The sequence below is a fragment of the Cygnus atratus genome, chromosome 3, assembly GCF_013377495.2.
Source record: "Cygnus atratus isolate AKBS03 ecotype Queensland, Australia chromosome 3, CAtr_DNAZoo_HiC_assembly, whole genome shotgun sequence".
NCBI lineage: Eukaryota > Metazoa > Chordata > Aves > Anseriformes > Anatidae > Cygnus > Cygnus atratus.
In genome coordinates this window covers 54,541,932-54,567,508 of record NC_066364.1, presented here as the reverse complement: position 1 = coordinate 54,567,508, position 25,577 = coordinate 54,541,932, and the positions used below count along the sequence as shown (strand labels likewise).

The following is a 25,577-nucleotide window of genomic DNA, read 5'->3' as shown; positions in this document are numbered from 1 at the left end:
TTAGGGCTGAAAAAGAAACAAGAGACTGAAAGAAAAATCAGACTCATATGCAAGCTTCTGGTGCAACTTCAGGAACATGAACAGCATGTTTAAAAGGCTGTCACTGAATCTTCAAAAGATTTTGTAACTATTCAAAGACTTCTTCAGATAATCTGCAAAACAGCTCACTCCTAAAAGCAACTCAGTAGTGAAATAAAAGACAGAAGCATTCTGAACTAAAGAGATTTCATGATGATTAAGAAACTCCCATGACAAAGGATTATGAACACAGAAATAGAAAGGTCATTTGGGTGTAGAATGTGAGCTAATGGCCAAATAGCAAGGACTAAGCATTCACAGTCTTAATGTAATGCTTCCATTTCTCTTGGTAATGTTTCCATTTCTCTTGGAAAATAAGTAAAGATTTATGACAAAGAGTACAAGTGAAAAACTTGTGTGGCATCCATTTTGCCTTTTCTATTTATCTGAACTTAAGTAGGAACAGCGTCATCCATCTGGAGGTCTTCACTGCTTGTATAGGGAATATAGGTATTTACATTAGGACTGCCTCAGTAGATGTTTAAAATCTGAGCACAAAGTACTTAAGTTACAACTCATTTCATGAACTCAGCTCAAGACCTTGTGCTTGCTGATCTCTGCTGCTCTATTGTAGGTTTCCCAACAGACCTGGCAGTAATATTACAACACCTTACAGCTGTCCTTGCTCTACTGTTGCATGCCTATTTTAAAGGCATGGGGGAATACAGGCTGGCATCCCATATTGCCAATTATAAGATACAGCACCCTTTTACGCATTCTATCCTGTAAGCCCAAAGCACGGGTCTTAGTCATTGAGTTTTCATGCTGGATCTATGCATCTCTCCTTTTACATTTCCAGGAATTTGGTTGCCCTTAAGCACTATGGGATTTAAGTTGGATTCTTAATGATAGCAGTCTCTGTCACTCTGCTGTGTTCATTTTCAGACCTTCCACTTACATAAGTATTATTGTTTAATTACCCATTCCCCAGTGTAGCACAATTTCTTAAATTAGGCTGACATTTTATGTTTCTTTTACAGCTCATCTCAGCTGTTAATGAGCCCTTTGCTAAGTGTCTTCAGTACTGATCATTATAGCTCTTTAGTACTGTCATTTGAAAGCTAATACTGATAAGCAGAAAAATTATTCAGCAGGAGGAAGGTGTTATCTTTCTAATTTTTAGCTTGCAAAGGTTAGGAACCATTCAGTAAAAGGAAGAATTTCCTTTAAGTTACGAGTAGCCAATGAGAAGTGATATGCTCAGATGGGCTCTAGGCATCATTTGGGTGCCAGGCCTGTATCATTCCATCCCTGAAACACCTGTGTAGATAGAACTCAATAGGTATCCCTAAAATGCAGGCTAGTCTAGTCCTCTCCCTAGACTGAATTCCATAAGCAGACTTTCTTTTACTTCCTAGAGATCGCCTAAGTCCCATCAAGTGAAGAGGATCACACAGAAAAGGAGAGCCTAGACCTTGACAAAGGTTTGAGCCTGCACAGGTGCATGTTGAGATATGAGGAGTGAGATCACCAACCAGAATGGGACTCCTTGTTTGAAAACTGGTAGTTAGGGAGTTCGTCTCATTTGCAAACTCTGTTTCTGAAATCAGGGGTTAAAAAAAAGGAGTTTCTCATTGAAGGATTTTTTTTTTAATTATTATTATTTTTCTCACTTGCTTTCATGCTTTCTTTCTTAATTTCATTCATGTAAGTACTTTTCCTCAGACACTCTGGAAGCCCAGATAGCATTAGACCTGAGGACACAAACAAAGCCCTGACTGCATTTTCCTGGGCTAACAACAGCTTCATAAGGGTGCAGGAGTAAGAGGGAAGTGATTGGCCTGCTAAGGCTGTGAGGAATGATTCATGATCTGAAGAGAATTGGGTGTTAACCAGTGAAAGATTGTGTAAGGACATTATGCAAATGTCTCATGTTAGTGATTATAAGTATTTTTCTTCATAGTATCTTTAAATATTGCTTTAGGCAATATAATTAGGCCCAGTCCAGTGCCAATCTGACTACGCAACCTATACCTCCAAGGCTGTGACCCTGCAATACTTGAGTCCTTCTGTCAAAGTTGGTATGAATAAAATAATATGATAAAATGCCTTTTGGTATGCAATGCAACAAGAGCTTAACTTGAAAAAAGCATAATTCTGCAAGTTGCTAGTAAGCAGTCTGTAAAAGACTGAAGACTCTGGTGGGATGGCTCTCCGCTGATAGCCAGTAACCAAACTGTAGGATGAATGTGTAAAATTGTACATCAACCATAAGGCAAACACAGAAACATTAACACAACTGTAATTATGGAAAGTGCTGACTTGTGAGGTACTAAAAGTATAAAAAGACAGTATATTCAGGAGACAAAATATATAAATGATTATATGAATAAATATGTAAATGATTATATAAACGACCAACCTCGTTGCCTTCTATGATGGCACCACCAGCTGAGTAGATGGGGGGAGAGCAGTGGATGTCATCTACCTTGACTTTAGCAAGGCTTTTGATACTGTCTCCCACAGCCTCTTGCTAGCAAAGCTGAGAAAGTGTGTGATAGACGAGTGGACAGTAAGGTGGGTTGAGAACTGGCTGACTGGCTGAGCTCAGAGGGTGGTGATTGGCGGTGCAGAGTCCAGTTGGAGACCTGTGACTATCGGTGTTCCCCAGGGGTTGGTGCTGGGTCCAGTCTTGTTCAACATCTTCTTCGATGACCTTGATGAGGGAATAGTGTCCACCCTCAGCAAGTACGCCGATGATACAAAGCTGGGAGGAGTGGCCGACACGCCAGAAGGCTGTGCTGCCATTCAGCGAGACCTGGACAGGCTGGAGAGCTGGGCAGGAAGAAACCAAATGAAGTTTAACAAGAGCAAGCACAGAGTCCTGTACCTGGGAAGGAACAACCACATATATCAGTACAGGCTGGGGGATGACCTGCTGGAGAGGAGCTCTGCGGAGAAGGACCTGGGGGTCCTGGTGGATGACAGGTTGGCCATGAGCCAGCGGTGTGCCCTGGTGGCCAAGAGGGCCAATGGGATCCTGGCGTGCATTAGAAGGAGTGTGGCCAGCAGGTCAAAGGAGGTGATTCTCCCCCTCTACTCTGCCCTGGTCAGGCCTCACCTGGAGTACTGTGTCCAGTTCTGGGGTCCCCGGTACAAAAAAGACAGGGATCTCCTGGAAAGAGTTCATAGGAGTGCCAAAAAGATGATACGGGGCCTGGAGCATCTTCCCTATGAAGAAAGGCTGAGAGACCTGGGTCTGTTCAGCCTGGAGAAAAGAAGACTGAGAGGGGATCTCTTCAATGTTTACAAATATCTTAAGGGTGGGAGACAAAGGGATTTGGCTAACCTCTTTTCAGTGGTTTGTGGGGACAGGACAAGGGGCACTGGCCAAAAAATGGAGCACAGGAATTTCCACACCAATATGTGAAAGAATTTCTTCATGGTGAGGGTGACAGAGCACTGGAACAGGCTGCCTAGGGAGGTTGTGAAGTCTCCTTCTCTGGAGATATTCAAGGCCTGTCTGGACGCCTACCTGGGCAACCTGCTCTAGGGAACCTGCTTTGGCAGAGGGGTTGGACTAGATGATCTCTTGAGGTCCCTTCCAACCCCTACAATTCTGTGATTCTGTGATACTCTGATATGATACAAATCAATAGCTAAGGAAAGTGACTAGACATAAAGTTGTGCTTTTTGTGAAGTAGCAGTTGAAAGAATTTACTATATGCATGCTCAAGAAATGGCCATTTGGAATCATAGTGTTTTACAGACCATGACTAAGTCTAAATCTGTATAATCCTCACAGTAACACTAAGAATTGTTATAAAGTTAAAAAGGAGAGATAAAAAAGTCTCTCAATGTTCAAATGGCTTGTTAAGAAAAGTCACTAATAGAAAAGCTGACTGCCGTGGTACAGTACCAGAACTCTCCAGAGCAAGAATTTCTGCTACATTACCTTTGAAATAAAACAGGGTTTTAAAGTGTGAGGCCTGTTATTGTCAAGGCCTGAATGATGTTTAAATAAAACAATGCTTGGAGTAGTACATGGTGCTGTGATTTTAAGAAAACAGATTTCTTTGTAGAAAGCAGAAATGTTTGTAGCAATTACGATAATAAAAGTCACAGCCTTCCAATAAATAAAATAATATCGCATAGATTTGCAGAATATTCTGGTTAAAGGCATAATGGCAGTCCTGTTTTTAAACTATTTTAAAACTGTTTTTAAACCTGCTCCTATCTGAAAACATGTGTTTGGGAACAATAGTACTGGCTCATCTGCCATTGATTTTAATGGTGTTAGTTATCCCCATTGAGCTGAATAGCTGGTTCTATTGATTTCAACAATCCTGGGAACATAACCAGCCATTCAAACCTTTAACGGCTCATCACAGATAAAATTGCTATATTTTGTAGGTGTATGCACAGCTAATGGGAAAGCTGATGCGATAATGAATGCTCAGATTCTAACAGTAATGGAATCACCAAACACCCACATTACATGAGTTCTGCAGAGCATTAAAAAAGGGTGGGTTTAGGGAGGACAAGAAACAAATTGGCTAATTCACAAGTAAATTTGCATCCTCTCCACCGTACATGACACATTAAGACCAAGTGATCATGCTACTTATTAAGTACTTTATTATAAATCTCATTGTCACATGAAACAAGCTAGGATATAATTCACAGCTCTGATACAATCTATTTTTTTAGACATAGAACTATTTAACAAATATTACTAGAGATTCTTAAGGACAAGCAATAAAAAATTCCTAACAGCAGAAAGTGTGCATCAGTCCTTTGGAAGGAAAAAGTTATATTAACAGGATCTTACAATTGTTCTTATGCATTGAAAATCCAAGAATGTGTTTAAAAAATAAAATTCAAACATTGAATAGTATGAAAATGCAGGGGAAATATACACAAACTTGTCTTTGTCCTGAAGTGACACCATGGTAGATAAAAATGAGAGAATAAACCAACAGCCCCTTCAAAGAAGCAGCTAATATGCCATTAAAAATCAACTTAATTTAATCCTAATAATTGTAAGGAGTTTCAATGCACTGGATTAATGACATATTTTACTTTCTGGAAAACATTACAGATTCTTTAGCTGTTTAAGCTATTGAGTAGTTTTCAGTTCTGTAGTAGAATTTTTGCTTGATTGTGGGTAAGATATTTTAATATTATTGTTCCCATGACAGAAACTTTAATAGAAAGAGAACTGAATCAGAGGGCTGATTTGTAAGCAGGTGTAACACATGGGATCAGATCCTCCTCAGGAGTAAGCTGTCAGCCAGCTTCCTTGCTTTTAATGGGTTTACAGCAGCTGAAAAGACAGCACATGATATGGAAGCACTACATACTTTCAGAGATTTCTGTGGAACACAAGTTGCCTATTGCTAAAGGCTTAGAGGCTTTCAAGTGAAGGAATTGCTAGGAAAAGCAGCAAGCTTGAAAAACTGAAACCATGGTTCCACTAAATCATACTTGATTAAAATAGGTGTAACTAAAGGTCAGAAAGGGATAAACCAGCATAAACTCAATTTGCCAATTCTAGTGCGTTCAAAATTTTGTTAAGAACCATCCTAACATAAATAGCTTCTGTGCTTGATCACATATCATCTGTTCAAGCTACTATGCCACTTCAGGTATTTGCTTTATCATGGCCAGCAAAAATAAATAAATAGATAAAAATGCTTAACGGTAACCTGAACTCTGTATCAGATTCCCTGTCTGATACATATATTCATATGCATCATATATATATGTATATTTTTCACGTGTAATTCATATAGGAATTACACTGTCCAAGAAAAATGGGAAAAACAGACCTTTTATGGCAAGAAATACAATTACTATTGTTTTAATAGGTGGTCAGTGTTATCTGAGTGTTAACTGTTCTTCAAATTCAGATTAAGCAACTGAGCAAGAATCACCTGTAATTCAAAATGTTCTACCTTCCTAGTCCTTTTCTTGAAAAGTGTCTTTCCATTTTAGGGTCGTAATGCCATATAATTAAAGAAATCAGAGCATCATCTGCTTTGGGAAATCAGGTTGTATGCAACACACACAGTTACCTCCCAGGCCTGAAGAGGTTCCCTGGTTCAGTGTCAGTCAGTGGATTTAGGTAGATAGACTTCTGTCAGGCATTATGAATTTTATTGCCTTTCTAACTTTACCCAGTTAAGAGAGTAGTTTTAAAGAGAAAATTGTAATAAAATCTCTGTATCAGAGGATCTATAGTAATTCTTACACTGTACCTCAGCAGTGATAGATTTCCCACCCCAGGCAGCCCAGGAAATCTACCAGTTTGTTTCAATGTGGGCATTTTACAAAAGCCAAAGCATGGGAGAAAGAAGAAACTTGAAAACCAGGTCTCCAGACAGAATTTTATCTCCAAAGTCCTCCCTCCTCTCTGGGTCTCTGATATGTTTACTGGCCTTTCTCTCATCCCTTGCTTTAAAAGCACAAATGATTTAGGACCTCAGACTACTGTTGTGTATGTTTTGGATTAACAAAAATTAAAATGGCTAGTGTTTTTGTAAATCTGACTCAAGCTTTCTTAAAAAGGAGCTGCTAAGGCGATCATTTTGGAGATACTGTTATCATATACCTTTCTTGGCTTTTCTAATTTCACACTCCAGAGGCACATAACTTTTAAAATAAAATTTTCTTTAGAAAAAATATAGGGAAGAGAACAAGAGCTTATGGTTCTATTGACTATAACACATTTTATAGATTCTGGTGAGTATATTTATCCAGTACAATGCAATACCTATTCAATTAGATAAAGTCTATTAAATTATCTAAATCAAAGGTAGGTTCCCCTGTAAACTGCTGAAGTTGAGACAGAACAGAAAGTTGTTAAAATGAACAAACAAAAGAGATATAAATATCTCACACAATGTGTAGATGTCAAGAATGGAGATTTGGGTCTGACCTTTACAGCCTCTCATCTCCTGGACAGCAAGGTTCCCTGGGTCTGCAGCCACATGGCGGCCAAGAGTGACAACCACACAGCAGAAAGCTGAGGAGTTTTTTAGAAGGACCTTCAGATATTTCAGCTGGTAAAACTGAAACTGTTTCCTGTCGAAGTTGTCTGATAATTGGAACAGAAGAGTAGAGCTCCGTAGTAAGAAACATTTTCTTGACACATTTCCTTGAGGTTTTTAAAAGTGTTTAATGAAAGGCTTTTATCCACTTTTTGAAAGAAAAAGGAAGTGTAGAAATGAAAAACAGGGAAAGAAAACAAAATCAAAGTCCCTCTGTGAAAACCTCAAATGACACTTGCTTGAATTACTTGGACAGAAAAATCAAAACTCTGAGTCAATGGCTGAACCGGTTTGGAAGAGCAGCATTTGAGCAGTCTCACTGCTGAGTCTGGTTCCACTTTGTCTATGGAAAGGGGTCTTGGATAAGCCAGACTAGGCATGGTCTGTCTGAGGCAATGCAACACTCTTTATCATCTCCCAGTCCCTGACGTGAGAGGGTGTGATGAGCACTACCTCCCATTGTCCCAGTACAAAACACCTTTGTTTTAGGCTTTTTTACTTCCCCTGCAGTGACAGGTGGGACTGGACAGATAAAGTGTTAAGGTCCACTTGTAGGTGTGAAGGTGTAACTCAAACACCAAGTGACACACTGCATATTGCTCTAGTGATTTGACACGTGATCTGCCTGTAGCAGCATAGCTCCTTAGTTCCTGCATGGCACAACATGTTTTGCCTCAGACTGTGTCGCAGGGAGGTAATAGAGCATTTTTCCTGCAGCGTAGAAGCTACCAGAAAATAAAGCCCTGTTATTTAGCAGCAGGCTGCCTCCACTGAGCTGACATAGAAGAAGAAGAGGCGGTGGCCCCTTGGGGGTTCATGGCAGGAATACATCTCCTTTCCTTGCTGCCTGCCTGTCTCCCTTGCTAAATCCTGGGGTCTCAGTGAGACTGGCCAGGAAGGCAGCATCCAGCCAGGCACTCCCATTGTGCTTGTGCTGGGGTGCAAGGTGACAGGGAACAACTCCCCACCAGTGTCCCAGCCCTGCATCTATGGCACTAGCCCTTTGCTGAATGCACCGCCCCATGCCAGCCTTCAGTAACCTGGCAACAGCCTTGTGCCAGGCCCTTTTCTTCAGGCCAGGAGTGCAGGAGTTTGGGACCACAGCCATTCCCAACTCTTCCTTAGGGCCTGCCTGAACCACCGTTACGGGGAGGCCTGCAGGGCTGTGGCTTACCAGGCTCTGTGGCAAGGTGAGCCCAGCTCCCTGGCCCCCCAGACACCCTGCCTAGTGGCAGCAGTGTCACTACCACTGCCCAGCATGGCCCGGGGCTGGAAAAGGAGCAAAGAGACACTGCTGGCAGTCAGCAGATGTCCTGCCACTATTCTCATGTCCCCGGGGTCTGCTCAGCCCACAGCCAGCTCCTTCTAGCCACCTCCAGGGTCTCAGGGGTGGCGGAGACAAAGCCCATGGTGTGTGTATGACCCTCCTAGGGGTGGCAAGGGGTGAAGGCTGGCCCCCGGGTGCAGGCAGGCCTGGGGTGCGGGTGGCAAGGCGGTGGCTCTGGGCCCTGCTGGGGCTGGGGTGCTGCCTGCGGTGGGTTGCCTTGCAGAATGAAAGTGTTGAACGGCATCATGCAGAAAGTGTTGCAATGCATATTTGGTCCGCAGTCAAAAAAATGAAAACATAACAGAAAACAGAACCTATGAACAAGAGCATTAAATAAAACATGGGTCTAAGGCAATAGTCCAATACATATTTAACAGCAACCTGCCAAATGGTGTTTTCAATTATGATCATTTTGTTCTGTATTAAAGTAGCACTAGAGGTCAAGTGATCCAGTCCAGCCTGATGATCCTTCCACAGCATTTGATGTTGTAGAAATGCACAGGACATTTCCTTGATGTATTTGCAGGCTAAGGTGAAATAAAATGCAGTCTGAAAGAAATACAGCTATCCCTGTGTTTAAGTCCACAGTTTGGCAGAATAGTCTGCATCGAACAGGGATCCACTGACAGGAAACAGCTTCCAAGTTCAGGACCAAGCTAAGCGATACCTCTGGAATACATTCACAGTGCTCATGGATTATTTCTTCATTTACGTTTCAGAGGAGTATTTGACTTTTACTGAGAAACCATAAATCACCATCATTCTTGGCATCTCAGATGTTTTCCTCGGTTAAACACAATGAGTTTCCTCCAAAGGAAGGAGGAACAGTGTAAATAGTGTTTAAAATGTGTTACTAATTTATTGAAAGGGGGTTCTGGATATAATTAATTCAAATGGTTTCATATATTCCAACAGGAGATACACATCTTTTAGTAATACCTGTACTTTAAGACCTCTACACAGTTTGCACGTATCGTAGACTGAATATTCTCGGCAGAGTTGGCAGAGGCATTTTAGCTGCAGTGGCTGTGAATAATGGCCCAGATTTTTGTTGTCCTTGTTCATTACATTGTTGGGAACTACTTGTTACTGAACGGAAAGCTAAGAGCTTTTCTTGCCCTTTTCTTTCACTGTAAATATATTCTAAAGCAAAATATAAGAAAGAAACATTTATAAGCAAAAATAACATTTGCAGTGACATAAATCGCTGTGGCAGACTATTTTTTTTGGTGGTAATTATAAAGAAATACTTTCTATACAGACGTTGCATTACTGCTTGTAAATATGATAGTTTTCTACTAGCATGCATTACTAGAGCTAATAGCTTTGACAGTTCTTTGGAACATTTTGTGGGCAATTGCATTAAAAATGAAAGATAACTACCTGGTTCTGTCCAATCCACATTAAAAATTGTCATCTATACTGTTCACTTAGTTGTGACAGACCCTGGAGTTTTGCCTAGCAGTACGTGTTCTGCTAGCTCTTATCCACATCGCTACCTGTTACCTCTTTGGGGTGGGCAATTCTGAAGGACTCCTTCAGGTTTATCTTTGGTGCCAAGCAGACTTGCTGGTTTTGCAAGTACTTCATCAACTCAATTTCTCTTGATTTTAGAGCTATGGAGTGTGACTTCCATTCTGCTGTAAATTTATGGGTGTGATTTTATACTTCATAAAGACAGGAAAAGGGATCAGGAGCAGATTTTCCTTTCTGTGCTTGTACCAGGGTTAAAGACAGTGTACACGTGGAAAGTGTTTTTACTAGAATAGCCTGACATAGTAGCAGTCTCTTTTTAGTTGGCAGGTTTTGAAACATTTGCAAAAGCCAACATATGATGAATTAATAGAAAAGCAACTTCTGCACAGCTTTCTATCATAATAAATATGCTGAAGGAAATGAAGGCTTAATAGCATCCTTATCTAACTCCATTAACTAAAATGGAAAAGGACTGCTGAATATAATGTTTAAGAAAAGTGATCCAAGACTGGATGCTTTGGGCTGCCATGTCCTGCATTTCACCGGACATCTACTCTTCTGCCCTTAAAATTTGAGCCAGCTGGTTATTTGGTATGTACATGTCATGGTTTTGAAATCCTAGTAGAGCATGAGCCAGGATTTTGTTTCTGTAAAAACAAAACAAAACAAAACAAAACAAACAACAACCACCAATAACAAAACAGGTGAAGCTTCCAGCTCAGCTAGCTGCAGTGGTCCATAAGAGTATCTGCAATATTTGTCAGTTAACCTTTCAAAGTATGCAAAGGAAAGCGAGAAAGAAGTGGCAGTCACACTATCTTAGTATTTAAAGCCAGCCAGTGGAAAATATAAAGTGAACTTCAAGATTTTGGGGGAGAATTAGGAGGACAAGAGTTTCTCAGAAGAAGATGGGATGCTTCTGGGTGCAAGTGGTTCTAGGTTATGAGGTGCTGGCTTGCTATGTGGACAGACCCTCTTATTCTGGTACCTTGAACAGAATTGTTATGCCATCTCAGCTAACTCCTCTCCTTTCATTGTCTGTCACCTACCCTAGGGTTCTGCCTGTCCTTTGTACTGTTCCTCTTTGCATTTGGAAATCGGATGAACTCTTTGATTATGGTTCTGTTCCTAATGTGGTTGAAAGTAAGAGAGACATTTAATATATTTGAATGACATTAATGAGTCTAATCACATGCAGTTCTGTCAAATGAAAGTTTTGGAACTCACAGGATGTTTGTTAAGTGATTTTGGATACTTAGATGAAAGGGTTTTTTTGTTTTTGTTTTTTTTTTTCTATAAGTCATTTTTGTGTAAAAGTATGTATTTCATGTATAATTAATGCTAGTAAATCTCACTCTTCATAGTTCTTAGTTCTTGTTTTTGTTTTTTTTAGAAATATATAAATCTATAGATTTTATATTGAGTGTATGTATGTACACATATAATATTTTTAAAGCTTTGAGCCAAAGAGAAGTTCAAAAAGGCTTTGGAAAAAGTTGAAATGTTGCTATTCCCCATTAGCGTTCATATGTTCTTGGAAACAAATGGTGGAATCTTTAATCTGAAAACCAAAGTGTGCATCTTAAGAGGGTGCTTTAATGTCAGTAGAAAGGGAGCTACTTCAGAATAAAACCAGCTAAACTTTACCCAGAATACATTTTCATCATGAAGTGTTGAAAAGCATTGCATTTTCATTTGGTGTGCACATGTGTTTGGAACAAATCTGGCCTGTCCTTCAGGGTATCCAGTCATTAGCCTCTTTTGCACACTCATTCTCTGAAGCATTGAAGACACGGGTTTTAACTCTGACATTAAAGAACGATTTGAGGTCAGTATTCAGATGATAAAGTTTGCTTTTGCCAATCTATTAAAAATCAAATAGTTTTATGGCATAGCTTATGAGGGCTTGAGTTGCACTACAAGTTTTCTGACATGTAGTAAACCACAAAACATCCATTTAATTTGTGAACACTGATGGGCTGGTGTAAACTGGCATTGCTCCTTTGATGTTTGTGGAGCTGTGCCAATTTACACCAGTTCAGGAATCTGTTCTATTGTTCCTGCAAACATCCTATGATATTTTAAATTATCAAGATCATCTTGCAAACACAGCCAAAAGTATTAGAATAACAGTTCCCTGCCAAATTCTCTAGGGAGACTTATTTAAAAAATAAATTACATGTGTTCTTTTTATGTAAATAAAAATTTCTTTCATAAGAATGCATGATTTACAAGGAGGCTGAAGCTGTGATTTCCTAGTTACGGATGTAACTTGGTGAATTGGAAAGGCAGACAATGCTCTCCCACATCTCAGTGAAGCAAAGGATATTTGCTTAGACTAGTGGGATATAAACAGTTCTAGTGTCCTCAGATAAAGGCATCTGGGAGCTAATCTTGTCTTCTTTGCCCTTTTTTAGGAGATTCTCCCTGTCTTTTCCATCTTTTCCTTCTCTTGAAGAGTTTATGTAAAAACATGCCTGAGGACAAAAGAAAAAAAGTATTTTGTTGTATATTTTCTATCTCTATCTTTACATACGCAAGCAATTTTTATCATGATGTCATGCTCATCTTGAAGCTAATTCCAAGTGATCCAACTGAAAATGGATGTTTCATTTAGGAGAGTGGCAAAGGTATCAGGAGGTACTGAAATATTCTACAGAGTGTGATGTGTGAAGGTATCAATTAGGATATTTGCATATGAATATGCAAAGATCTACAAATAAGATGATAATTGTCAGTAAAATTTTCTGTGTCAGATGTTGACTGGAGCGTCAGAAAAAAAGGAGTAATGAGGAGAGAACTGAATTTTAAAAGTATGGAGAAAGTAAAACTCACAACAAGCCAGCACAGAAGTGCTCAAAGCCAGTGCTATATTCTCTATGAAAAAATAGTTTTGGATGATGGCAAAAGTGAGAAGCAGTAAGTATTCTACCTGAGAAGACTTCACGTGGCCAAGGGGAAATACAGGAGCTGGAAGTAAAGGAGCTTCAAGAAAATCCATCAGCAATCCGAAGATATTGCAGACTCTGCCATGGATCTAACCTAACAGGGTTTAATGATCTGGTTAGGCAAAATTGTTTTGGCAGGATTTGTTCACATCACAAAGGAAAAATCAATTTTATTTTATTTATTTATTTATTTATTAATAATAAGGCTCTGTAAAAGGAAACAAAAAGGAGTAGAAAAAATAGCTAAATGATTAATGGATCCTTTTAAAAATAACAGTATCTAGAGATACAGTTGTGTTTTGAGTATTGCTATATCAAAATGCTAAAGATCATGACAAGCTTATTTATCACGCCTTCAACTTTGGAGAAACTTTGGTGTACGAGAGTGTTAATCCCTCCTATGTACATTTATACCCATTTTGAGTTTATGCAGGTCCAAGCAAACCTAAAAGCCAAAATTATAACCCTGGAAATGAATTTGCACTGTTTCACTAATTGGATGGCTTCCAACTATCAGGGAAATGTAATTTAGATAAATTCACTCATGTTTTCACTTCTACATTTCAGTAGAAAAAAAAGGTTGTCTTGAAAACACCAGAGATGAACATTTTTAGAATTCAGATCAGATAAATATCATGCTGGATAAAGGAACAGTTAGCCAGCATAGTTCTGGGAAATTGGTGTTTTGCTAGAAATGAGTGGAAACAGTCATTCCATATCATGGAGAATTTTTGTTATTTTGAAATCATATTTCATCTCAGTATGTGATGAAAAGCAACAACTTAGAAATTCTCAGGTTTCAGATATGGAGAATTATGTCCATGGCAGTCCATTGACCTGAGGTAATTATATATTGCAAACTGTCAGATGTTCATCAAATGCATTGTCTTTCAGCCTCAGAAATTGGACACTTGAGCTGCCAAAGATCTGCAGAGCTAAGTAGAAGATCATGAAAGTTTTGATGGGACTTCCTTTTCCTCTCCTCTTAAGCAAGGTTGTCTAGGAGAAAAAGAAATATCCTTATTTTAGAGGAAGATAATATTGAGAGGATGATATATAATGAATGTGTGAAAATTGAGAAGTAAACTGCTGAGAGTGTTGTATTATGAATGGAGATAGGTATATGATTTCATGATTTGTGTCTAATGGATTGAAATGGTATTATTCCAGAATTCCAAATAAATGTCATGTGCTTATGTTAATATGGAAAATAAACATATATTTAGACACAATATGTACTAGGGAGATCACAGAAGCTATCTTGAATACAACATTTAGAAGCTCTTTCTGGCACCTTGCAATGAGCATCTGATTTGGGGAAAAGGCTTGAAAGAAAAAGCCAGCTGAGGCAGGAAAACTAGTGTCTTAGGAAACAGCTGAATGATTATCTTGCAGACTGAGACACCTGCCAGGTGGAAATTGTTAAACCAGAAAGCTGCAATAGTTGTTTTGTGTTTAAGAGAACTGGATATTGCTTACTGTTCCTAAGGTCATTCAGCACATACTTGGTGTTTGGGGATGATGCTCAGCCTACTGAAGTTTAAAGGGATTAATGCTTTACTTCTCACCCCGTGTCTGCATTTTGAAGCCAGTTCTGTGTTCTGTTCTATAGGCACCGCTTTATAGCACATAATAAAATTGCTAAGGTTTTGGGTATAATTATTTAATTTTATGAAGCAACTTCCTTTGTGAGGTAAGAGAAAGTGTTAGCTTATCAAAAGAAGTCCTTTGTAGCATTGACATCTACCAACTAAAACAGTGGTTTCCAACCTGGATCACAGTTCATTAATGTAGTATAACTGCAAGTATTATAATGCCGGTGTGAAACTTCATTTCTCTCAATATCATAGCTTCACTTAAAACTGCTGTAATACCTCCTTTGGTAGTGTACATTGACTCATTCTCAACATGTGCAAAACAAAAAATATGGCAAAGCGGTTTCCATTATAAGTCTGCTTAAGGTAGCAATCTGTAAAGAAATGAAATCTCTTGTGTTAAGTCTTGAGGTACAGTTAGGTGGGACGAATGTGAATTACTTCTGAATTAAACAAACTAACAAAAACACCTGAAGTGTAGTAATTTCTAATAAGCAAAATTCTGTGATAATGCTTTCTTTTTTTTTTTTTTTTCTTTTTAATATATAAAAAGTGGTGGCATATTCAGAAAAAGTAAATATGATGCTGTTATATATATCTTTAAGTTTCTAGATTTCCGGTAAAAATTGAATTGTACTGTTTGAGCATCCATGTTCTTGGAGTGATTAAATGTATTTACTTGTTAAACAGGATTTCTCTGCCCTCTTCACAACCTCCACTGCTGAGTCAATATTGTGACTCACAGGATTATAGAATCATAGGAATGTCACTTAATGCAAGCCCCCACACTCAGATCAGGGCTTACTTCAAAGTTAAGCTTTTAACAGGCTTCTCTGGGAGATATTGGCACTCCCTGTGCTGCATGACAGAACTGTGTGGTGCAGGTGCTGATTACACATAGTAGCCAACATGGTCTTTGAAAACATCTCTGATTCAATGGGTTCCTTATTTAACAGGCCTTAGTAATCAAGAAGCAATTTGTAGTATAATGAGAAAAAAATGAATGCAAACCATACAGTGTTTTTGGCCTAGGACTTAGATTATGTCAAATCAAGTTTTGAAGAAAACTGTGCTGGGTGATATGAAGAATGTCAGGAAACTTAACGGTCCCTGTTTTAAGTCCTCAAGGAAATTTTTGGAGAGAGTGTGTGCTCTAATACCTCTGTGTGTAGGTCAGCAAAGCCAATTATATGGACTTCAGGGGACTGGTGATGTATGTGACCACTTTCTGCTGAAAGCCCTGCTGACCCAAGGGGCCACTCCAGCAAGCAGTTTAGCTCTAAAAAAGAAACTTTAAGCATAAATTGCTAACCTTGAGCGAACAGCAAAACATTCCAGCAATAAAATCTAGCTATAAACGCAGGGAAAGGCCACATCTTTGATAGCTTCCTGAACTATTGCAAGTTTCATTTTATGTCTTCCTCTCACTTAAACATCTTGGAAGGTTAAGGTGTAGGTTACTGTGACTTTTACTTTTTAAATGTTTACCCATATGACTCTTGTATTGCTAGGTTTATTTACTCCTTCTTTTCCCCACCTCTTCATATGCTTTCTCCCTTGTTCATATGCTTGGTTACACCAGCTCTACTATTCCCTCACAAAGAGAAGCCACCATGAAGCTTATGTGATTTTTAATTCAATATAAATTTTTCATCATGGACTCAGGAGGATATTATGTAAGTCATTAGTTTTATTCATTGATGGGAGATTACTTTCCTATATTAATTTTATATTCCTTGCCTTCTCTCACTCATTCACACATTTCATCCCTCCTAATTCCTTTTTTTGCCTGAAAAGATGGGGCTGATGTAGGTCTTTTATGCCTTTTCCATATGAGTGTCTATATCAGATCATTTGCTAAAGGAAAAATGTTTGGCTAAACAAGAATAAATGTTGTAATAAGGGTGGAGTACATTTCTTGTTTTTAAAAGTTCCTTCCAAGATTTTCATCTTCATTTTTACTCCAAATGTTTAGCCAAAGAAACAAAATAAACAGAATGTCCCAAAGGGTAAAATTGGTGTAAAACACCAGCAATATTTTTTGTCTTTGCTAGATACAGACTGTTTCTTAACTGAATTAAAAAAACAAAACAAAACAAAACAGGTCTCTTCAGTCTCCACTATTTATAATCATTTCTTGCTTTTTTCATTAAGATTTAAGACCACAGTGATTGTGGGAGAAACACAAATCCTGCTGAAGGAAAGCTGAAGGAAAAATCCTTCAGCGCTTTGTGTCTTCCCTATACCACATTCATTCTCTGTGTCTACATCAGTAATTACATATGACCTTAAGGTCACTCTAAAGCCTGGTGTCACTAAAAATCTGTAATGCAAATCCCGTATAACCAACTCTTCCTCAACAGCCCATGTGTACCTGCAGGCTCTGTGGCAATCGGGCAGGAACGGATTTGCATTCAGTCTCTTTGGAAAGCATCCATACAAGTACAGGCCTGGTGTGTTGCAAGTCCATCAACAGCAAACCCACCTCAATCTTGCTACTATTTGTGTTCCTGTAAACACATAAGCCTAGGCAGACTGACAGACAGACCCACCATTTCCTAGGAGGCCTGAATAAGTGAATCTTGAGATATCTCATTGCCATGCTCTAAGCACAAGAATCAGTAAGTGTTTGGTCTTGGTAAAATGTGGGGATTTAACTGGGAAAAGAAGCTGTAGTTGATCTAATCACCCTGAGTTCAACCTTGTTACTAGTTCTCAGTGGCAAAAAAAAATCTGGACCTGACAGTCTCTTTAATGTTCAGAGAAGACTTATTCTGCTGCCAAGACCAAAATTCCACAGTCTGTGTGCCATTTCTTTTCCATCTGCAGTATATAAATGAAAAGGAGAAGGAATTAGTTGAACAGGGACCCTGCTGGAGTCATCTCTGAAATATGCTAGTGTGTGACTTTAAACGTTGGCCTCATGTGGCCATTGTTAGTTGGGGATCTTTTCTCAGGAATGTTTACTGAAAAAACACATTTTAAACAAATAGGGAGGAATACTTGCCAAGTGGAAGCATTCTTACCCATATCTTGTGACTAATGCATCCAATCAAAGCAGTTCAATTTTCCAGTCTTGGATAATGAAACCAGATGCTCTTGAATAAACTACAGAATTATTGCAAAACAATTTTCCTGTTTAATTAAAATGATAAACATTCTCTATTAATACAAAATTTACCAACAAGAGAAGAGGTGGAATTTGGCTGCTGAATTATTTATAAAACTTTTGCTCAATTTCAGGTTGTAAAGTGATCATTTGTGATACTACTGTGTTATTTTAGAACCAACAGAAAAGATTTACTGAAGATAAAAGCGAAGCACAAATGGAACATCTGTCTTCCTACACTGCCTGACAATTTAACTGACAGACTTAGGTAACATATTGCATCCACATTGTTCAAATTATTTTTCAAATGCCAAATAGTAAACCTGAAAGAATTTTGTCTTTTAAAAAGAAACAACAATGAGAAATGTTGTGAGAATTTCTGAGATAAAAATAATTGTCGTGTTTTGTGTATAACTTTCTTAAGTATATCTAAGAAGATTAAATTTACCTAAATCTTTTTTTTTTTTTATACCATAATTTGGTCCTAGCAGTGTACATAATGTTTAATAAGCTTTCTTCTAAGTCCATTAATAGAGTTAAACAAATTCTTTCTGAGTTGATACACAATTCTAGAAGTTTGCTTGATTGTTTATGTGTGGTGTATCATATGTTAATAAACAGAAGTCATGTGTTTGTATTTTGTTGAATGTCAAATGCAGAGAGTTTAATTTCCTTTTAATATTATGCAACAGAAGAAGGGGAATATGAAATAGCCCATCCATTTCCAACTGGTCTAGTAGGTTTCCTGTTTATGGTTACTTTGATTAGTAAGAAAATATTTAACTGAATGAATAAGTCTTTCTTGCAGCCTATAGTCAAACTGTAAATATTTTAAAATCACATATAAATTTATTTGATAATGCTTTTACATACTTTGCTTTCATTCAATAGCTTGGTCAGTTTGGTAATTGATGGTGAAAGGGTATGAGGCTTTTAGATATGAATTGACACCTAAGATAAATGCTACTGTCTCTGTTTCCTGGTTGAATCACTATACCTCCTCAAGAGGTGGTCTTGAAAAAGGACTAAAATCATTTAAAGAATTACATATTGCAGTACATCACTTGTAGGTGTCTACAACAGAATATGCAGCCTTCTGTTTGACACATAACCTTCTTGTACCATCAACTCTTAATCCCTCTAGACAATTTTCTTCCACTTTTTATTCTCTTCAAATTTGTGCCCTGTTCTCCATCTGGCACCACAATTAATCCATATTGTTTAGCCCCAGTTCTTTACTCCCCTCCTTCCAAATCCTTGGGAATTGGGATTGAGAAAAAATGTCCCTTATTCTGTTTTATGCCAGTTTCTCCTAAAGATGCACAAATATGTCTGCTCCTCTCATACCTATCTAATGATCTTTATACCACTTCACTGAGTAACTGCTTTGCTGCAACCCTAGATGGAACCCTCCTTCCTAAAAAGAAACACTACCCCTTCCCATGGTATTTGTGCAGTTACCATGACGCATCCTTGTGACTCATCTTGGCTTGGTATTGCATAAAAGAAACAGAGTGAATTCCAGCAGGATTTGGATATGTAACATACCGGGCCTTATAGGACTGAGATGCTTCTGGCTAGACAAAGAAGAGAGGAGTTCCTCCCTTAGTACTAAGGAGGACCTACAAGGTAAAGTGAAAAAGGTTGAGTCTTAGATTTTAACTTAGATGTGGATATTCTGCCAAAGTCCCACTTTGGTACTGAGGATGGAAATTTGGGGATTAGTCAAGGTAAGTGATTAAAAAAGATTGTCTATTTCATTTTAAGCCAGTATGTTCTTCACACATTGCTGTTAATAAACATCAGACATGTAAGCACCACTAGCCCACAAATACTCATGTAACATTACTGTCCTCCAAATCTGTATGGAAGATGTGGTATGGTAGAGAAATGTTTAAATAACTGTAGAGGTCACTTCTTCTGTTCCTGGAGTCTTTGACCTACAGAGAAAGTTAGTCAAGAGGCAATGGAGAATTGCCAGCTGGACACTGGTCCAATTTTCATACAGCAGTCGACAGCCATCTTCAGACACACACAGGGATGGATATAAATCACATTGTTTATATTTGCCTGGAGATACCTGCTTTGGATTTGAAACACCTAAAAAAAATCTCTTGAGTACAAACAACTGTGAATCAGAACTGACATGTGAACCTTTCTGATTCATTATTTTTTGGAAATCATGCTTTTTATAGCATTCATAATTTATGTACAGATGGTTTAATCCAAATCAAGATGAAAGACTACTGTGCATTTTTTATTTTTATTTTTTCATTTTTATTTATTTATTTTTATTTTATTTTATTTTATTTTATTTTATTTTATTTTATTTTTTGTCTTAGAAACCAGTCATCTGCCTCACTAAGAGCCTCATTTTAATATTCGGGAGGTGGAAGATATGAAATCTGGAGTGATCTTTTACAACATCTGCAGCATTTCTGTGTGTAAAGAAAAGTCAGCTGAACATATCTGAACTTCATTTGAAAAATAAAAAGCATGCTTAAAAGGTCTGAGAAGTGCAGAGTCTGGTGGCAAAATTAAAAGACAGGCAGACTCAAAGAGATGCTATTCATTTAAGAAAACTAAAACAAGCTTACAGTCAGTTTGTGGTTACCCCAGAATATAGCACTCCATCTATCTCTCACTTCCTGTCATTAAGCGGTAGTGCTTTCCTCCCCCGCCCCCCCGCCCCCCCCATTCCAGTCATGCCATAGTTAAGTTCAGCAGCCATTTCCAGCTTGCAATTTTCTGGTAAGGAGTTAACAACATTGCTGACAAGGAACACTTGAAAATCAGGAAAATTTGTAACAAATTAAGGGAGTCAGTGCAGCCAGTGAAAATCATCCTTTCATTTTAAGATGCAGTCACTGATTTCTTGTGAAAGAGATGGTAGATATTGGTATGAAGTTCTTTCCTCAGAGTTAGGTAGCAGCAAAATCTCTCTTCTCTTACAGTTTCTCAGCCTCAGAACTGATGAGAAGGCCTTTTGAAAATCTGCAAAGTTCTTAAAAGGGTACCTGCACCTTACTAGGTAAGCTACTGGTGTTACTGGAAAATGATTCACAATGTATCACGATACAAATGGAAGCTGTAGCTTTGTAGCAACAAAGTTCATATTCTGGAAATGTCCTAAAGGATATGCTATGGGACAGGTTGCTTCATATGAATAGTGACAGTTTTCAAGATGATTGAAGGCAGAAGTGAATTTCACATGACCTAAAGTAATCAAATTAGCATCAGCAATGGAAGCAGCAGTGAAGAACAATGCAACGATTTGCACTTAGAGCAGAAAACAAACTGGCTTAGTAAACAAAATATAAAGCATGCTGGAAGAGTTGCAAGCTTACAGAAGATATTTCCGCTCTCTAAAATCTAGCTCAGTTTAGGTGAGCATGTATATTTTAACTGGCCTTGTGTCGGAAATGCCTCAAGATGGGGCATTCAGCCAAAAATGCAAAGCAGCCTGTCAATCATCTTCTTAAACCAAAGAGGTAGAGTCCTGAAGAGATTAGGAAAAGGAAAGAGGAGAGCACTCTCTTATCTTGGGGGAAGACATATATGCCTGAAAGGAAAGGAAGTAGAACCTTGCCAGGTAGTGACACAGATAAATAATTAGGCATCCAAGATGTGAAAGATGTGAAGACAGACTTCAGTTACATGGTTATGTATCAGTATACATGGAGCATACACATACATACACGCATATATACATATCATAGAATCATAAAATCATAAAATCATAAAATCATAAAATGGTTTAGGTTGGAAGGGACCTTAGGGACCATTTAATTCCATACCCCTGCCATGGGCAGGGACACCTCCCACCAGACCAGGTTGCTTGAAGCCCCATCCAGCCTGGCCTTGAACACCTCCAGGGATGGGGCATCCACAGCTTCTCTGGGCAGTGCCCTACCACCCTCACAGTAAAGATTTTCCTCCTTACATCTAATCTAAGTCTCCTCTCTTTTAGTTTAAAGACATTATGCCTTGTCCTATCACCACACTCCCTGACAAAGAGTCCCTCCCCAGCTTTTCTGTAGGCCCCCTTTAGGTACTGGAAGGCTGCTATAAGGTCTCCCCAAAGCCTTTTCTTCTCCAGGCTGAACAAACTCAACTCCCTCAGCCTGTCTTCATAGGAGAGGTGCTCCAGCCCCTTGACCATTTTTGTGGCCCTCTGGACTCATTCTAATACATTCATGTCCTTCTTGTTCTGGGGGGCCCAGAGCTGAACACAGTGCTCCAGGTGGGGGCTCACAAGAACAGAACAGAGGGGGAGAATCACCTCCCTCAACCTGCTGGCCACGCTTCTTTTGATATAGTCCAGGATATGGTTGGCTTTCTGGACATTGGTAGCTCATGTTGAGCTTCTCATCAACAAAAACCCCTGGTCCTTCTCCTCAGGGCTGCTCTCAATCTATTCTCCACCCAGCCTGTATCTGTGCTTGGAATTGCCCTGACCCAGATGCAGGACCTTGCCCTTGGCCTTGGTGAACCTCATGAGGTTTGTACAATCCCACCTCTCAAGCCCATCCAGGTCCCTCTGGATGTCATCCCTTCCCTCCAGCATGTCAGCTGCACCACACAGCTTGGTGTCATTGGCAAACTTGCTGAGGGTGCACTTGATCCCACTGTTCATGTCACCAACAAAGAGGTTAAACAGCTCTGGTTCCAGTACTGAACCCTGAGGAACACCACTCATTACTGATCTCCACCTGGACATTGAGCTGTTGACCATAACTCTTTGAGTGCGACCATCCAGCTAATTCCATACCCACAGAGTGGTCCATCCATCAAATCCATGTCTCTCCAATTTAGAGACAAGGATATCATGAAGGACAGCGTGAAATGCTTTGCACAAGTCCAGGTAGCTGATGTCAGTTGTTTTCCCTATCCACCAATGCTGTAACTCCATTGTTGAAAGCCACAAGATTTGTCAGGCACAATCTGCCTTTATTGAAGCCATGTTGGCTGTCACCAATCACCTCCTTATTTTCCATGTGGATTAGCATAGTTTCCAGGAGGATCTGCTGCATGATCTTGCCAGGCACAGAGATGAGACTGACTGGCCTGTAGAATATATGTGTATTTATATGTGTGTATATATATATATATATATATTTCCATGTATTATGGCTGTGCACGACAAGGCTGATCCTGGTCACAACTGTAACATAGACAAAAAAAAAAAAAACTAACTAAAATAAATGCTAAAATATAAAAATCAACATATATAATCCCCCCACCCCTCCCCCCAAATAATAATAATAAAAATCCAGACTCTTATGTAATCCTTGTGTCCTAGGATCTAATGTGAATCTGTTGGGCAAAAGGTTGCTCATAAGAATTAAAACTGAAACTGGGACAAACCTTCAAATTAGATTCTACCACACACTGAAGTCCTGGATGCACATAATACTGTTGTTGAAAAGGGTTAAGGAGTCTGAAGGATTTATATCTAGGCCAAAACAAATCAATACAAAATAGGTTCATCCTCAGAAGCCTGAGGTTAAATTAGAAAGTCTAGATAGGTCAACATCATTTCACCAGCATAATATTCCAAATGAACCTCCTCTGTCATTAATCCAGACAAAACTATCCACATCTGAAGGGGCTATATAAAAGCTAGTTATTAATGCTTCTGCATTAGATAAATTTATTTTATCTACAGACTTGCCAATGAAGTTATTTGGAAGATGATTGGGAAAAAGATATGTTTTAGACATTCACAAAGGTTTATATTGATGTAGTAAATTGTCAAACGAACCATTACCACCTTCCACCATCTTTTTGAAAGGTGATTTAGCAAGTGCTGATTGTATCTTCATCTCATGCAGAGGTAATTCTGATAAACTAAGGAGGGTACTTCAAGTACTTAAGTGTTGAGGCTTCATGTAAAACAAAACACATGCTAAAACTCCAAATGTGGATCTGGGTGGCAACAGAACAGGCAAAGAAGGAGTTTGTCTTTCAGAAGATATACAAAGAACAGTAAAAGAATTCAGATTTCTAGAACATAACACCTATAAGCCTGTGTGTATTTATTTAGCATTTGTCAACATTTTTTCTCCTGTTCTTTAGCGCCTTCATATCATTTACATTGATTGCCTACGGCAAGAGATATCCTGGTATTGAGAGAAAAACAAAAGTTTAGGAGCTTCCCAGGCCCTCCATACTACTTATTTATTTTGAGCAACAATTTTTCTGTAATGTAAGGGAAGGGACAATTCTGATCAGTAATGTGACAGGCACTGAGGAATAACCAACTGGCAGGATAGAATTACTGCTGGTTGGAGACAGAAAGTCTAACTGTTATCTTTGGACTTAAAAGTGCTTCAATAATTGCATGGGAAGTCTCTTTACCCTTTGACAGATCACAAACCACTTGTGGGTTTTGCGAGTGGAAGTCAGTCCCAGCCATTGCAGCTGTCTGGCTATGGCACTGGGCTTTGACTGTATCCTTCAAGAAGTTTGTTAGAGTGCCATCAGCAACCCCAGCTACCACAGCAATATGGGAATTGGGAGTGCCTATGTTATTTATGAAATATCTGAAGTAGATGCTGATGAATGTTTTCCAAATAAGGAAGGCTTCCTGAAGAAACCTTGAAGGTGGCCCTTCATTCTGAGGAAAGATCATGCTATCTCCTGGATTAGAGTACATAATCTAAAAATATTCCAAGTGGAATGAATTTGGGAGAATTAAGAACAAAGGACTGGAAGAAATACTGTGAGTGGACACATAGTGTAACACAACTGTCACTATATCCATCGAGAAATAAATAAAATCCCGATGAGAGTTATCTTTGCATAAATCCTTGGCTTGAGTCTGTATTTAGTGGCTAAACAGAGATGGTGTTGTGTGGTTGTAAATGGACACTGAGACATCACCATGGTTATTGGTGAAAAGCAGAAATAAATATTGTTTATGCACAGGTTAGCTCAAGGATACTGGCTCAACTTTTAAAATGACAAGTTTAAATTTATAGGCTTTCACACATATTGCCCTAGAGCAGCTGACCATCTATTACAGCCTGTGCAGAAGGGACAAAAGATGCAATTTATGGGAGGTTAGAATATTTGGCTGATATTTTTTTTTCTGAAATGCAGAAGATGGGAAGCAAGATTAAAAAGCAACAACATTTGTCCTTAATGCAGCCAGCATGGGCACTGTGATTCCACTAAGAACTGCAAAAAACAAAGCTGCAAGTATCATGCCAAAGACAGAACTGGGCTAAAAGGTCTTTTTTATACCAACATTTCCAGTCTCCAGCAGCAGATTTCAGCTATTATCTTAAATCGAATGTAAACGTTGTTATTTAGAAGTATACATCAGTGTCATAAATAAAAAAGTAGCTGGATGAATTTAAGTGCTCAGAATGGTGTTATCTGGGCTACTCAAAGTATTCCGAGTAAAGGTATTTTCCATCTCTTCTTTTTGTCTTGTTTATTTTGTAGGATTTTTTCTCCCCATCCTTGTTTGAAATAAAGTGACCAGGTCCAACATGAGCTACTGCAAATAGATAGTGACCCTTATGTTTCTAGCGCTGTTTTTCAAGCTGAGAGATCTGGTTTGCTCAAATAAGGCTGGGACAAGCATTAAGTCCCTGATGGTCCTAAACAAACCTTCAAGCCACTTGAGATTTTATGCATCATTAAGTACACTCCATTTTCCATTTATAAAGTATTGCTTGATCTTCTCATCCATGCTTTGTGGGAGAATAGAAATCACACATCTGTATGTGTGTGCATGCACATAACTTTCTTGCCTTTTCCTGAATGTGTAAGAGCTAGATCACAAATCCTCAAGGACCCTGGAGGTGACTGCATGCCTCACAGGAACCTCCAAGAGCCTGCTTAAATTCCATCTTCTCAGATCTGCTGGACAGAAGCACACAGGCAGCCACTGTTCTGGAGCTTTTTTGTTGTTATCCCACTGATTATAGGCCTGCATATACATTGGAAAGGAATTAAGAAGCTAGTGACGGGATAAGAAACTTCCTAGAAGAAAAAAAGGTGGGTGCTTAACTTTTGAGAAGAGGGGAGTGTAGAATAGAT

General features: G+C 38.8%; 1 long non-coding RNA gene across 2 annotated transcripts; it reads left to right on the top strand.

Moving 5' to 3' along the window:
- Positions 1-19,035: 19,035 nt before the first annotated feature.
- On the top strand, positions 19,036-24,951 carry LOC118244188 (uncharacterized). Of its 2 annotated transcripts, none has more exons than XR_007708129.1 (3): positions 19,036-19,154; positions 20,480-20,556; positions 24,630-24,951. It is a non-coding gene; the product is annotated as an uncharacterized LOC118244188 (long non-coding RNA). The 2 variants fall into 2 exon arrangements; XR_004777491.2 differs by having other exon boundaries at positions 19,115-19,255.
- The last annotated feature ends 626 nt before the right edge of the window (positions 24,952-25,577 follow it).